This window comes from Corvus brachyrhynchos, unplaced genomic scaffold (assembly GCF_000691975.1).
Source record: "Corvus brachyrhynchos isolate BGI_N302 unplaced genomic scaffold, ASM69197v1 scaffold94, whole genome shotgun sequence".
Lineage (NCBI taxonomy): Eukaryota > Metazoa > Chordata > Aves > Passeriformes > Corvidae > Corvus > Corvus brachyrhynchos.
In genome coordinates this window covers 2,316,553-2,330,479 of record NW_008238330.1, presented here as the reverse complement: position 1 = coordinate 2,330,479, position 13,927 = coordinate 2,316,553, and positions in this window count along the sequence as shown.

Genomic DNA, 13,927 nt, shown 5'->3' with positions numbered 1-13,927 from the left:
CTAGCAAGCCTATCTTCAGCCTGAGGCCCCGTCAGGGGTACTTCTGCAACAGCCCTGGGATGCCCAAGCCCTCCTGGGGTATGCTATATTCCACAAGGAATCCCTCTACAGTTGAAGAGCCAGGTATTGAAGTCAGGCACATGATGTAGTTTTGCCACCTTCAGCCCATGCTCTAGGAACAGGCATCCAAGTGTGAGCACCTCTGTCCCTGCTGGTGCAGGCAGAGCTGGCAGGCAGGAGCTGTCCCTGGCCCAGCAGCAGGACACCAGCCCTGCCAGCTGTCACCATCATGCTGGCACCACAGGCACAAATGTGGCACATGCCATTGACTGGCTGCAAAAACACCTGCCAGGCTGAGGGAGAGTCAGGTCCAGACACATCAGGCAAGCCTGCATAGACATGAGATCAATCCCCTTGGAAGAGTCATTTGTTCCTGCAGATGGCTTCAGAGTCAGACCTCAGTCCTTCCTCAACACCCAGGTGTTTACAACACTCACACGAGGCAGTCACCTTCAGGGAGATGTCCAGGGAGTCACCAGCAGGGCTAGAGTAACACTTGCACATACTGACAGTGAGATTAAAAGTGCCATCCCTACCACAGTGAAAAAGGCTACCAAGCTTTCTCTAGGCAGTATCAGGAAACCCAGTACTAATTGTTCCTTCAAAACCTTGCTTCACATCATGTCTAAATGTTCTTACTTGATGGAAAGACTTTTTACAAAGGGTTCCTCCTTTCAAGCCTCTCTAGATCTTTTTTAAAAGCTTGCTTCAGGAACATTTCAAAAGGGAACTTAAAGTTATTAATTTGGCTCCAACAGGCACTTCCAGACAGCGGGATATTTACAGACACTGCTCATTTTTTTCCCTCCCTTGGACTTGCTTTTGGAAATCTATTTATCTGAATCTATTTAACTGAACTTGAACCTTCATAAGAAATTGAGTATCTTTACAGTCTATTTTCTTCAAAGGGAACAGATGACCAATTAGGACTGGAGTTCAAACTCCAAAACATGGAGCCCATTATGCTACTTCCCACCAGGGAGAGTTCTGCCATCACATCCAATACAACTGCTATGCTCCAGCTGAGCCCCAGGGATTCTGTCACAGACTAGCAACCCACATGGTCAAAGCCTGCATCTGGAGGTTTCAGAACAAGGAAGGTAACACCTACTAAATTAAATCAGATTACACATGATGCATGTGACACTGGCAAGGCAGACAAAAGTAAAGCAAAATCTTGTATGGTGTCTCTGCACCAAATGTAAAAATTACCTTCATGCCTTTTTATACCATATTTACACACCTTGAATCATCTTACCCACATGAAACTAAGAATTAATGTTTTTCTTTGATCTTAGGCAGGGGTTTACATACATACCTCTCAATAAAATTGATGCAAATGAGATACCATTTCAGTTCCACTGGTTTTAAAAAGTTAACATAGTACATGAATTTTGGCTTCCTTCTCTTTTCACTACTTCACACTTGCCTATCAGTCCAGATAGGATTATTCTTAATGTATCTGTACAGTTGCAAATTCAACAGTTTTCACATTACAGAAGCTCCCATAACAGCTCTAACACATCCTTACATGCTTTTGCACAAAAACTCTCAACTTTACTCACATCTTTTTCAAGATGAGTAATTTGAGACTGAAAAATTAAGTCCATTAAGCACCTGAGAATTTACATGGCATCAAAATAATTTCATATTATCCATGGTCTGTGCCTGCCCTTGTCCTCTACAGTTCACAGTGCTGTGCATGCAGTCTCCTCTGCCTACTTTCCATCTACATTATGCAACAACCATATGTTTATTAAAAACATTCCCCTAACACTCTTTTGCCCTGACAGCAACAGCAGCATATTCCAGGGCTGATACCCTCCTAAAAGGGGGAGGCATAAACACAAAGGAGAAAGGGTCTGTACACAAGGCAGCCAACTGTAACAAGGAGTCACCCACTCTGCAAAGGGAATTCTTGGGTGAAGCTGCAAGCTGAATTCTCAAATCTCTAGTCTAACATACAAAAAGGAGAAAAAGCATGCTAGGCAACATATATTCAGGCAAAAGGGACAGGATGGAAATCTTTATTTCTTCCAAGGAAAAATGATTTTAAATTATATTTTTTTGTATCTGTATCCAACACCTAACTGCAATACATGGGAAATGGATTTATATGGCACTTTTAAGGGCAGATGGTACAGCCTTTCCTTCTGCAAGTGGGGAAAAGTAAAGAAACGATGGGAGAGGCAAAACCCATGTGGGAAGTGGTTGTGCCAGGGCTGAATCATAGACGGAACTGAAGAAAGCCTAGAAAATAAATAAAAGAAGAAAATACAGAAAAAAACATTTTAAAGAGAGAACAGGGACCCAGCAGCCAAGGAAGTGGAAACTATTGCAAGTCATGAAACCAGTAACACAGAAAAGAGACAAAAAAGCCATCCTAAGCCAAGAAGGGTGGAACAACAGTCCAGAGCAAGGCTGGGAGGAGGGGGAGGAAACCAGGTCAGAGACGCAGGTGGAGAAAGGATTATGTGGCAGTTTGAAGATACGGTTAAACAGCTTGAGCTTCGGGCAGCAAGAGATGAGGAGCTGAAAAAGCAATTCAAGGTAAAGAAGACATTGTAGCTGTAGCAACAAGAAAAGGTGGCAAACTGTACCTTCAGGCCAGTGAATGGGAGGGCAAATTAAAACCACACAGAAGAAAAATTTTTAAAAAACCAAACCCATAACAAAAAAAAAAACCCAGAAGGCACCCAGACTCCAGAAGCTGAGCTGAAACATTTTCAGAGCCAGGACTGATGTTGCCAAAGTGAACCACTGGCACTCAGAGAGTTTCTTTTGCTCACTTCCTCTCTCTGCCACAGCCTTTCATTCAACTTCCTGCCTTCTCCCAAGCTAACCCGAGCTCATCCCTGCACAGCCTTCTCAGGGGTATGAGACTACAAGGAACAGCACCCATCTCCTCCACAGTTTCTCCCTTGACTTCAATTAACATTACAGAGCTCTCACTGGCTTTAGCAGCATCTGATTTTTTTCATGAGTCACCTTCCCTTCTGCAAGCAAGGAATAAACACACGAACAGAGATGCGAGTGGGGCTGGAGCACACATGGTCTTCTCAGTTGTCTTAAAGCAGCCCATGAGCCTCCTTGCTCCTCATCAGGATCCCGGAAATTGTCCAGCACCTCCCAGACACTTCTTGGGGTGGGGTGGGGGAAAGAGGTACTGGCAACTTAGCACAAAAAACAGATACTCTAGGAAGCAAGAGAAAGTGAAAATGGCCCCAATTCATGGAGAACCAACATGCATTCCCTCTGCCATCATCTGCTCTGCCTGTGCATTGCATGTCCTCGTAAGGATGCCACAGGCAGGTGGCACAGACTTATCAAGAGCAGCTGGGTACCTTCACCGCACCTGTGGAGCAAGTCACACCACACTGTGGGGCAGAGGGAACAGGAGCTGATGTGTCTCACCAGAGCAGCACAGGAGCTGCGGCGTCTCTGCAAATACACACACAGCAGGGACAAGTATTTCACCCTGTGCCAGTGCCCAGCACCCACCTTTTCCAGTGCTTTATCACTGTGGATGGCTATCACAGAAATAAAAGCATATTCACAAGCTATTCTTAGCGTTCACCAGAGAGGCGATTACCAAATTACCCAGTTACATAATCTCTTTTATATAATCACTATGATGCTTTTCTCCTTATGCAACATGGACAGTGACCGTGGCAGGCTGAAGTAGCTGCTTCCCCAAGGAGAGGTACACCGGCAGCTCCATGGGTACAGGCACTGCCTAGTGCAGGTGCACAGATGAGCGACAGCAAGAGCTGCTTCAAGGCAATCAAACTTTTCAGTATAAGTGTGTGCCTTCAGCCTGGGGAAGACACCACCACCCCTGTCCACAGGGCTCCAGAAGCTGCATAGAGCAAAGGTCACCTCACCTCAAGCTGGTTGAGACACCAAAACCAAAGGCAAACAGCACCTTCCAGGCAGCCTGTCCAAGCACTCACTGGAAGGAAGTGGGTTGTCTCCACTGACTTTTAATGGCCTTTGGACGGAGCCCAGGATTAGGGCTTTAATAAAAATAGGAAGTCAAGATTACTACAGAATTAAAACAAGCTTAATCCAAATCCTCCCGGCTTTGTGCCACAGCTATGCCCATGGTTTTTGTCCACAGGGAAAGCCAGGTGAAGCTGCAACCTAAATGTGTTCCCACAGGGTGCCTTGTGACAGGCACACTTGCTCACAGAGCCAGCAGGGTGGGTCAGCATAGCCACACCAGGAAGTTTCACCAGCCAGGTTTTGGGCATATTCCAATGTGTCTCCTACAGCATTTTCAGGATTCCATCCAATGCCTCCTAGGAACACTGCAGATACCTATCCAGACGATTGCCACATAAAGGGTGTAGTGAGACCCAACTTGCTAATAAAATTCACCCTGGGGTTTAAGGAGTCACCATCAGAAGTATTACCCACAGCATGTGAGAAAAAAAAAATCTAAGACCTGGATTTCAGAAAACAGAAGCTCCAAGATCCATAGATCACCTGCAAATCCTGAAACACTTTTCCATCACCATGCTGCAAGTTCAGCGTTAAGTTCAGCTGGCTGCATGGTGCTGGCATTATGCGAAAGCCCCAAACAGCCTTAGGTTTTCCTCAACATTACGCACCTTGTAGTATCTGGCTATTATTAGGCACTTATGCTTCCCCTGCTCCCTAGCTTCCCTAGTAATACAGGTCATTCTAAGAAATATGCAGGCAAACACCCGGGCTTAGTGTAGCACTATAACATACTTTATGCAGGGATGCATGCACACAAGTTTAAGAACAGAGACTACTATCACTTCAGCTACAGAAAAAAAAATGAAGCAGCTTAATGTTATCTTCCACTATCTCAAACTACAGGATGACCCAGTTCTGAAGAGTTTTAACCCAATCTCATACGCTATTAGTACTTCTGTATCACAGCCAGGAGATGTGAGTTGCTTTAGTCAAAAAACCGATCAGAGCAGAACTGGGGTCCCTGACGCAAAACCCCACTGCACACGTTGGGGCCCATCATGACAGCACTGCTTGATAGTTCAGGATCAGCAGGCATCATCTGCACTATTGCTGCTCAAAACATTGAAAATCATGGTTATCATTACTAATATATGTTTGGGATAGGCAAGACAGCACTCAAGATAGGAGTATCTTATGTCAGCCTGAAAAAGAAAAGCAGACCTTGAAAAAGTAGATTTAAAACTTCTTATGCACCCATCCTTCCCCTTTGGTTTTTTTTAGGCTAGACAATTGTCTGATCATTTGAAAGCAGCATGTTCAGAGATCACGTGTCCTCTTTTTTGGACTGAGATTCTGCCAAACTTAATGGCACTTGAACAAATGAAGGTGGACTTTTATACCCATTACCATTCCTGTAATGGGTTAAACCCCTGGCTCCAAATGCAGCAGGGAAATAGTACCCTGAGCTGGGGACTCACACTGTAAGAGAGCCAGCAGTGAATTCCTGGATCTCACTTATACCAGTATTGAGATAATTATCTGTAGCGATGAGCAATGCATTTTTCCCCCCTGAGAAGCAGAAATGAAACAAAACGCTTGACTCATCCTTGCCTGGTTTTTGCATCAAAAGCTGGTGACTTACAGTCACCCACCAACCACTGTGAGAAGTGCCTGCTTCCACATTTACAGGTATCATGAGGAAAGCAGAAAGGAATTCACTAAGTTAACAGGTTTTCTATCCACTCTAGTGAAGAGATTTAAGAAAATTGGGAGAAACAAAACACTGAGCAACACCTGAGCAATTCCCCAGGTAGAGACCCTTACACTGTCTGTTGTCGAATCACCATGTCTAAACAGTGCTGCACAGCTGGATATCAATCTCCTGTGTTGATACTAAAGGGACTGTGCTAAAACCAGCAAGGTATAAACATCTGGCCTCCTCCAGTTAGACAAAGAGAATCTTCTGTCCAGAAAAGGAGAAATACAGACTCCAACCAGGACACACAGAAGGATTTTGTTGGTCTACGTACAGCCATCAGACATGCATGCAGAAAGACACAACTGTGCCAGCCAAAAAAACCCAAGTTTTCAGCAACTCAAAAGAAGCCCATCTTTGCTACTACAGTCATTGATTTTATTTTTCTTTGCTCGTATACATTCCCTGACGGAGCTCCTTATTTATTGACAACCAAACCCTCTGGATCACAGGCACACTACTTGCTCTTAACCCCACAGCAGCACAAGCCTGTCACTGTAACTACACTGCTGGGAAGACCAAGCTAAGCAGAGTAGGTCTACAAAAGCATCACCCTTCCTTAGGTTTTAGTGCCACTGACTGAGGCCCAGGAAGATGAACACGTGCAACAAAACACTCCTCTCACATCAAGTGTAACACGTGCTACCCATCTTCAGTCTGTTGTCAGTGAGATCCCTGCCACCTTCCCACATGCTCACGTTCCTCTCATAATAATTTCATTTCAGGGGTTCACCACTTCTTCATACTCTCAGGGAAGATCCAAACAGACTGGAATGCATGTAACTAGAAAGGCATAAGAAAACATTAAATGTAATTGCCTTAGAAAGACAAATGTTTAGAGGTATTGGCTACATTCCTGGGATCCGCAGACCTCACATCGTATTCCAGCAGCACAAGACCTGGCAAGGAAGGATCCATCCTCAAAACTATTGCCAGCTCTTTAGTTGCCTGATGCCTATCAATGTCAGAGGTGGAAGACCAAGCCATCCTTCCTACTCCAGCTGGAAAGGGTGAGCTGCTTACAGAGGACTCGTGTGCAGCCAGGACTGGAGTCTGGGTACACTCCCACCACCCCACTTCATCACCCTTCACAAATGGCCACTTTCCACTGCCTCTGAACTTTGAAACTAAGGCCCAGATCACTTCACAGACACTTTCAATGAAAGGCCAAGGTTTTGGCATTATTTTAGACCTCCAAATGAGAGAGGTGAAAGGTACAGCAGAGGAGTGCCGTGTTTGTTGTTGCCTTTGGCTGGACCCAAGGACAACAGTCCTTCCCATGCTGCAACTGAAGCTGGACCTTCCCCAGAAGAACGGTCTCCATCCATGACCCTCTCCTGCCTCACAGATGGGAAAAGCTACAGTGGCCATTAGCTCCTGGTAGAGCACTTCTGCTCTGAGAAACACTTGGCAGGTGATTTGGGAAAATGGTAAGACTAACTTTTCCACAACAGTATCTAATGTCATCGTTCAGGGAATGGAAAAAAAAAATCAGGCTCTGATAGTTTTCCCTTCTAGCAGAGCATGGAAAAGGTCTGCATGATTGCCTTCCACTCCAGTACATATGCAGTATCATCTAGGGACACAGTTTAGCGGTGGATATGGCTCTGTTAAGTTTACTATTGGACTCAATGACCTTAAAGGTCTTTTCCAACCAAAGGGATTTTATGATTCCCATTAGAAGACACCTAATGTATTGAAATCAGAAGTGTGCTACCAAAACAAGCACTCCTGCTCCAAGCCATACGTTCTCCCTCCTCCCTTGCAGCAAGTTTCATGATGCTATTCCCTCTCACTTCTTTACCCCAGTCCCTTTTTTGTGGCTTAGTCATTCGTGGCATCAGTGGGTTGATATGATCTTTTTGTGGTCCCAGGGTCACTAGACCTGCAGGAGCAGGCAAAGCCAGGGATTAGAGACCACCCTTGCCAGCAGCAACCCACATCTTCATTGCATGAGATACAGATTAGAAACTGCTTCTTGCTAGTTCCTTTTCTTTTAAAAATTTACCAGACTGAAAGCTGAGTCATTGCGAAAGAGATTTTTAGTTGAGCTATTTAAAACACAGGTGTAACTAACACCTATTTAGCACAAAGTTGAAGACAGGCTTCTGAAGAAAGACATTTTTAACTCAGCAGTGATAACTCTTCCATTTAATATGCAAGAAACTTGTCAAGATACATTGTTCTCAGAAAGAAAAAAAGGAAAAAGCACTCAACAAACCCAGATTCCCCTCTCATGCCCTTCTGAAGTACCAGTCACGGCATTTCATCCCATATCTTACTGTTCTGATGCCAGGAAAGTGATAATATCCACTGTTTAAGACCTTAGCTTTCCCTTGTCTTGAAACTGCTGTTTAATGCCCAAGATCCCAGGCTGTGTCCTCAGATTTCAGACAGACTTAAGATTCATTTTCCAAAAAAAGCACTATACAAGCAAACAAAAAAAAGCTTTTAGAAAGGCTTTGCCTCTTGCTAGTCCAAAGAGAGTTTATATTTGCTATAACAAACTCTAACAGGATTTCAACAAAACCTTCAGCAGAACAAACTCAGCTGCATTGCTGAGCATACAAAGCAAAATAGCATCATCAAAAATTAGACACAAAAGCTTTATGTAATGGTTTTTCATATGGATTTTACATTATATCACAAAAAATTTGAAGCAAATTGGTAGCCACCTTGCCCCAGCAAGATATAATTTTTTATTTTAAATTCTGTAGCATAAGCTCAAGCATTACTCTGTTTCTGCCTGTAAACTCAGCCTACACTGATGACCAGAGCAAGCCTCTACATGGGCATACTCACTGCAGTTTTTCTAAGCCTCTTCTTAGTGGAGTGAATACAAAATGAATTTGTATTAAACCAAAGAGTTTCAACTGACCCCTTTTTTCACTGATTTTACCTAAATCCATTTTAAAACAGCACCTGAAGTCTCAGGGCTTGCCTTGGTCAAGTTTAACACATCCTTCGAGCCACCTGCATTAGCTGAGAGGAAAGTACCAAGAGAAAAGAGAGACAGAGGACTTCCCTTTTATGAAGAAAGCATAACAGAAAGTGCTAAATATTTTTGGCTGCCATAAGAAAACATAAACAGATTTTATAGATGCTTCTTCTAATTTAAACAAAAAAGCCCCAAACCCACCAAGCCAAAAAAAACGCCTTTGCACCTCCTCTTAGAGGATGCAAATGGCAGTCAGCCACCCGTTCCTTTCCCACAACCAACACGAATCTGTCTCCTCCTCAGCAGGAGCAAAGTGAGAAAAGTGTGTGAGCTCAGTCCTCCCGCCTGGAAATCACAGCCCATCTCACTGCTGTCAAGAGGCAGGGAAGGCTTGCCAGCACCAGTTGGATCCCCAAACTATAAATTGTAAGTAAGCTCTTTCCTGCCTTCACTCAGCAATGCAATAGCTGCTTTGCAACCAGCTGCAGGAGGGTAAGGAAAAAAACCCACCAGAAATTGTTTAAGCTGCTAAATCCATTATGTAACCAAAACTAAAAAGCTGGAGAGGGTTAGTGGACACATCTACACTAACAACTCTCTTTCAGGTTTTTTGGGATAGACTTTTCCCCTTATTCCCCCCCAACCCTCACTGAAAGAACAGGAGTTAAAACATCATTAGGGCAGTATAAGTGGGCTGCCACAGAAGCAACAACACTGGTGTGCATGCACATTTGTACATTCAAGGGTACATACACTTTTACAGTATTTTATAAAAAGGAAATCCTGACCACTAATGGATAGAAAAAAATACCAGAAAGCGGCGGGGTGGGGAGGGTAGGATGGAGTGGTCCCCATAAATCCTCATGAATTCTTCAACTGTACCTGTGCCTACCATGATCAAAATGTGTAGGTTTTTTCTTTAAGACTGGTGGGTTTGTTCATCTTAATGTTCTTGTTCCTACAGAGATTAAAAAAACCCCAAAACAACCAAAACCATGACCAGTCAAAGAAAAACCACAAACAAACCTCTTCAGGAAGGACAGAAATTTTCAGTTTCTCTGATTTGATAAAATCTCCCCAGTTGAAGTCCACTTACAAAAATAATACTAAAAGAGCTCAACACAGCAGTTAACCAACTGAGGAGCACCAGCCAACTTTGCTCTTACTTAAACAAATCTTGTATGACAGACTGTCGGGAGTGTTTGAATTTTCTTTCAAGATAACACATTTTGCTGTTCCTATGACATGTCCATTTTCTTCTTCTTTTTAAAAAAGGCGCTTGACTCTTATGTAGTATCTTTCATCTGACAAATTAACAAGAGGACTATACTGATCACTTTTTTCAACCATCCAAAATTATCAGAGTTTCTACCAGCATCCACATCATAATTCTCAATAATGAGAAACTCAGTGTGTAGAAATATCAACACTAGTATTTCCAGAAGTGAGGTTCTCCATTTTTTATAGCCACGTGGAAACCTTTCTAGAGGGATTCTCACACACAGCTCACACCACCTACAGCGACTACTGCAGGCCTCACTCACCTTAACTAAGCTTCACTTAAATATTCTGACCATTGCGTTAGCTCCTAGATTCTCCTGGATACAACATATGGGCCAACCAGAGGCTTAGGTATCTAAAATTATTTGACAGTTCTGAAAGTTGAGGCTACCCAGCAAGCTTCTCTGCAGCAGTAACAATAAAACACCTTTATTACCACTGCAGCACAGACAGGGTCCTCTCTCGGCCTGAAACAGCTCCGTTCAGCTTCCCCATCCTTGAGCTGAGCTTCAGCAACTGAGCTCTCCTCCATCCAGCACTTCCACAGCTTGTGAGAGAGAAAGCAAGCACTCAGTCTGAGAAGTAAGCCCCACAGAGACACTGGTGTCCTCATTAAGGCTGAAAATAAGCTTGCTTCATTGGGGGGGTGGGGGGACTGCCTGTTTAGTTGTATTTTTTCCCCATTCCAAAGACATCACTATTCATTAAAGTCACATTTAAGTTCAGACAGCCAAAGCCCTTAGGATCACTGATAAAACAGAAGCAGAAAATCTTGATATATATGCCCCAAACAGGCATCACTTCAAGGACCTCCTCAAATCTTTCCATAAAACTGAGAGCCACTTGAGACAAAATACCACAGAACCATAAGCCAAGCTAGCACGCAAGACCACTGGTTATTTGTGAGTACAGAAATCACATATTCCAGTACTACGGGTATACCAGACATCCAGGTGCCTGGCGAAAAAGGGCATTTCAAGCAACTGCAGCTAATAACACACTGCTATCTCCAAGTAGCCAAATTAATTTGAAAAAGACAGATAAAGATTCAACAGTCTTCATTTCTTCCTGCAAGAACCAAAATTGCCTGTCAAATTGTCCACCTCATTTCACCTTACTTGTTAAACTGTTCAACTGCAATTAAGTCAGGAGCAAAACACATGGCATCTTTGGCTTTTCTCCCCTAAAAACAAGGTCTTCTCAGAGCAGAGCTTTCTGGGTCCTGGGGTTGGAGATTTTTCTTCCACAATGGTCTCTGTGGTTGCAGTGAGACCCTCATCAAAGAAGAAAACTCAAAATTAATTCCCCTCTCCCACCACCACAGTGCTCTGGGTGTTTCTGTAATTAGTGCATCTCAAGCTTGTCTAGAACAAGGACTGGTATTTTAGCATCAAGAGCCAGCAATTTCTTATGTGTAAATCCTGCTTCAACGGTAATGCATTTAGTCACCTTCATGAAACCACCCACCAGCATATGGAAGCTCCTTCCCCTGGCCCTCAGCCCCTCTTCTGCATCTTCTGCCTTTACATCAGGAACAGCAAACCATCACTTCCTTGCGGGAGACTGGCACAGTCAGCTACTGACTAGGCTCCAACCTTAAAGACACAAACACACACACTCCCCACATCCAAACTCACACCCACCATGAACTTGATGTATACTTAATTGTGAAGGAGTTCATTCCTTTCATCAATATGACCAGAAACAGTGGTTTACAATACACAAACATTTTCAACAAGTACTTTGGGTAATCTAACCAAGGAAATCTTGGTTAGAATCAGTAAACTACTACATAGCATTCTGACGGACTAAATGGGCTCCTCCCCAAAGTATCTGGGTAATAGCCAGAGCCTTATGCAAAGCGATGAATGAAAACTGTATTTCTCAGTTCATGCTCTGTTCCGTAATAACTAAGATCATGTTGAAGCTGCAAACAGATTTAAAACAATTGCAGCAATGCTATTTCAGATTATATCCAGTACAGAACTGTGTGCAGAAGACAGAGAAAGTTTCATGTATCAAAAACCTTCGAAACAACCACATGTCTCCGATTTAGTTGTTTAAACCCCCAGCACTCTGTTTCTGGGCCTGTAGAATACAACCTTATTTACACAGTATCTCATTTTAATAGGTAATCTAAGCATTTCCAAAAAAGAAAAAAAAAAATCCACAAAACCAGATGGCAAAACAAACATTCTAGATTAAAAGAAAAAGGGAAAAAAAAACCCACAATTAAAACCAGTACAAAAGCTTAAATAACAGCAACACTGGCTAGCTCCAATGAGGATTTATGCAAATTACTTTTTCAGGCACAAATGATCTTTTTCAGCAGAATACATGTTAAGAGAGCAGAGACATCCAATCAAAGAGATCCTGGAGAGGCGAAACCTTTCACAGTTTCAGATGAACAAAATCCCTCAGGGAGATGGTGGTGTTTGTTTCATTCAATCGACATTTTGCTATTCCTGAAGAGCTGCTGTGGAGTCAAGAGTAATTGAGGGCCAGGATCAGGGCCAGGTTTACAGCCAGGGTAAGGAGATGCAAACCAATTAATTTGTGAAGAGTTACATTTATTTACATTAAGCGGTGATTTTGATGTGAGTGTTTTAATGGGATGATGCTGGATGGCGTAGTGGGCAACACACCAGAAATCATTCATCTACGTAGGTGGCATAAACATGTAGTAAACATCATTTTCATGAATTATATCCATTACCAAAAGCAGTAATTACACAGCCAGCATTCTGGTTTCCATGTATGGGTTTGGTGTCATGCTGTTTTTCAAAAAAAATTAATAAATTTTCTGTCTAAACTGCTCCATCACAGAGGCAACACAGCTCTTTCACCTCTCTGACACTTTCAGCTGCACTGCCTCTGGGCTTTATAAATGTAAAGATGTACCTAAGACAAGCCCACGGGTGTTTCCGAAGTCACCCTGGCACGCTGCCACCGCACGTGTCCCGGCGATGACTCCAGCACGCTGGCAAACCTGCCACCGGGAGCCCCACATGGCAGCGTGCCCGCACGGGTCTGTCCCAGGGGGGCTACTGATGTTCCCCTGCCTGCCCCCAGCCCCAAGGTTAAATCACACACCAAGAGACAGCTGGCCCCCAGAAAACATCTACCGATCCGCCCACTGAAAAAGAAGAGCTGGTTTCCCAACCCCCTGATCCAGTGTCACCCCAGCCCATGGGAGGGAGGCTGAAACTAGACGATCTTTAAGGTGTCTTCCAATCCAAACTATTCCGTGATTCTACAGCTGCATGGCACAAATCCCCCCTCCAATTAATGAAAGCTCCTAATTCACTGTTTGTTTGCTTGTTTGACTGTTGTACGTACGAAAGCTGCGCTATCCAGGCTTTCACAGAAGTTTGACCACGCTGCTCGGTGCCGCCACGGCTCCTCCTGAGCTGATGCCGCCGCACCTCTACCTACCTCGGAATGGACACTTTGTCCACGAAAGGCTACTTAAAATGAAAATAAGAGATGCACCTTCCGTTTAACCCTTACTGACAGGCGCACGCTGGAGAGTCCGCCAGTCTGCTCGGAATGGGCAGCTTCCAGCAGCTTGTGCCCCTGCCTACAGGTCTCGTCTTACTCGGCTCCATCACACCGCGGATAATCTCCCTCTGTTCTTGCAGTAAGACCCCGGACACCCGGCGAGCCCGGCCGCTGCGAACGCCCGTGACCACCGCACCCGCAGCCGCTCCGGGTCTCGCCCAGCCCGGCCCCGCAGCTCCTCCGCACCCCTGACCACGCACTGCCTGTGGAACCAAGCCCGTTCCGGCAAAGACATTAACCCCAAAATAAATCACCTCCCCCGCACGCCCCCCGGCTGGGTGAGGGCTGCAGGTCCCCTCCGCCGGCCGCGCAGTTCCAGGTCGCGACCGATGGCGGACCCCCGCGGGGTGAACCCGGGGCTGCCGCAGGCGCCGCAAGGCAGCGCG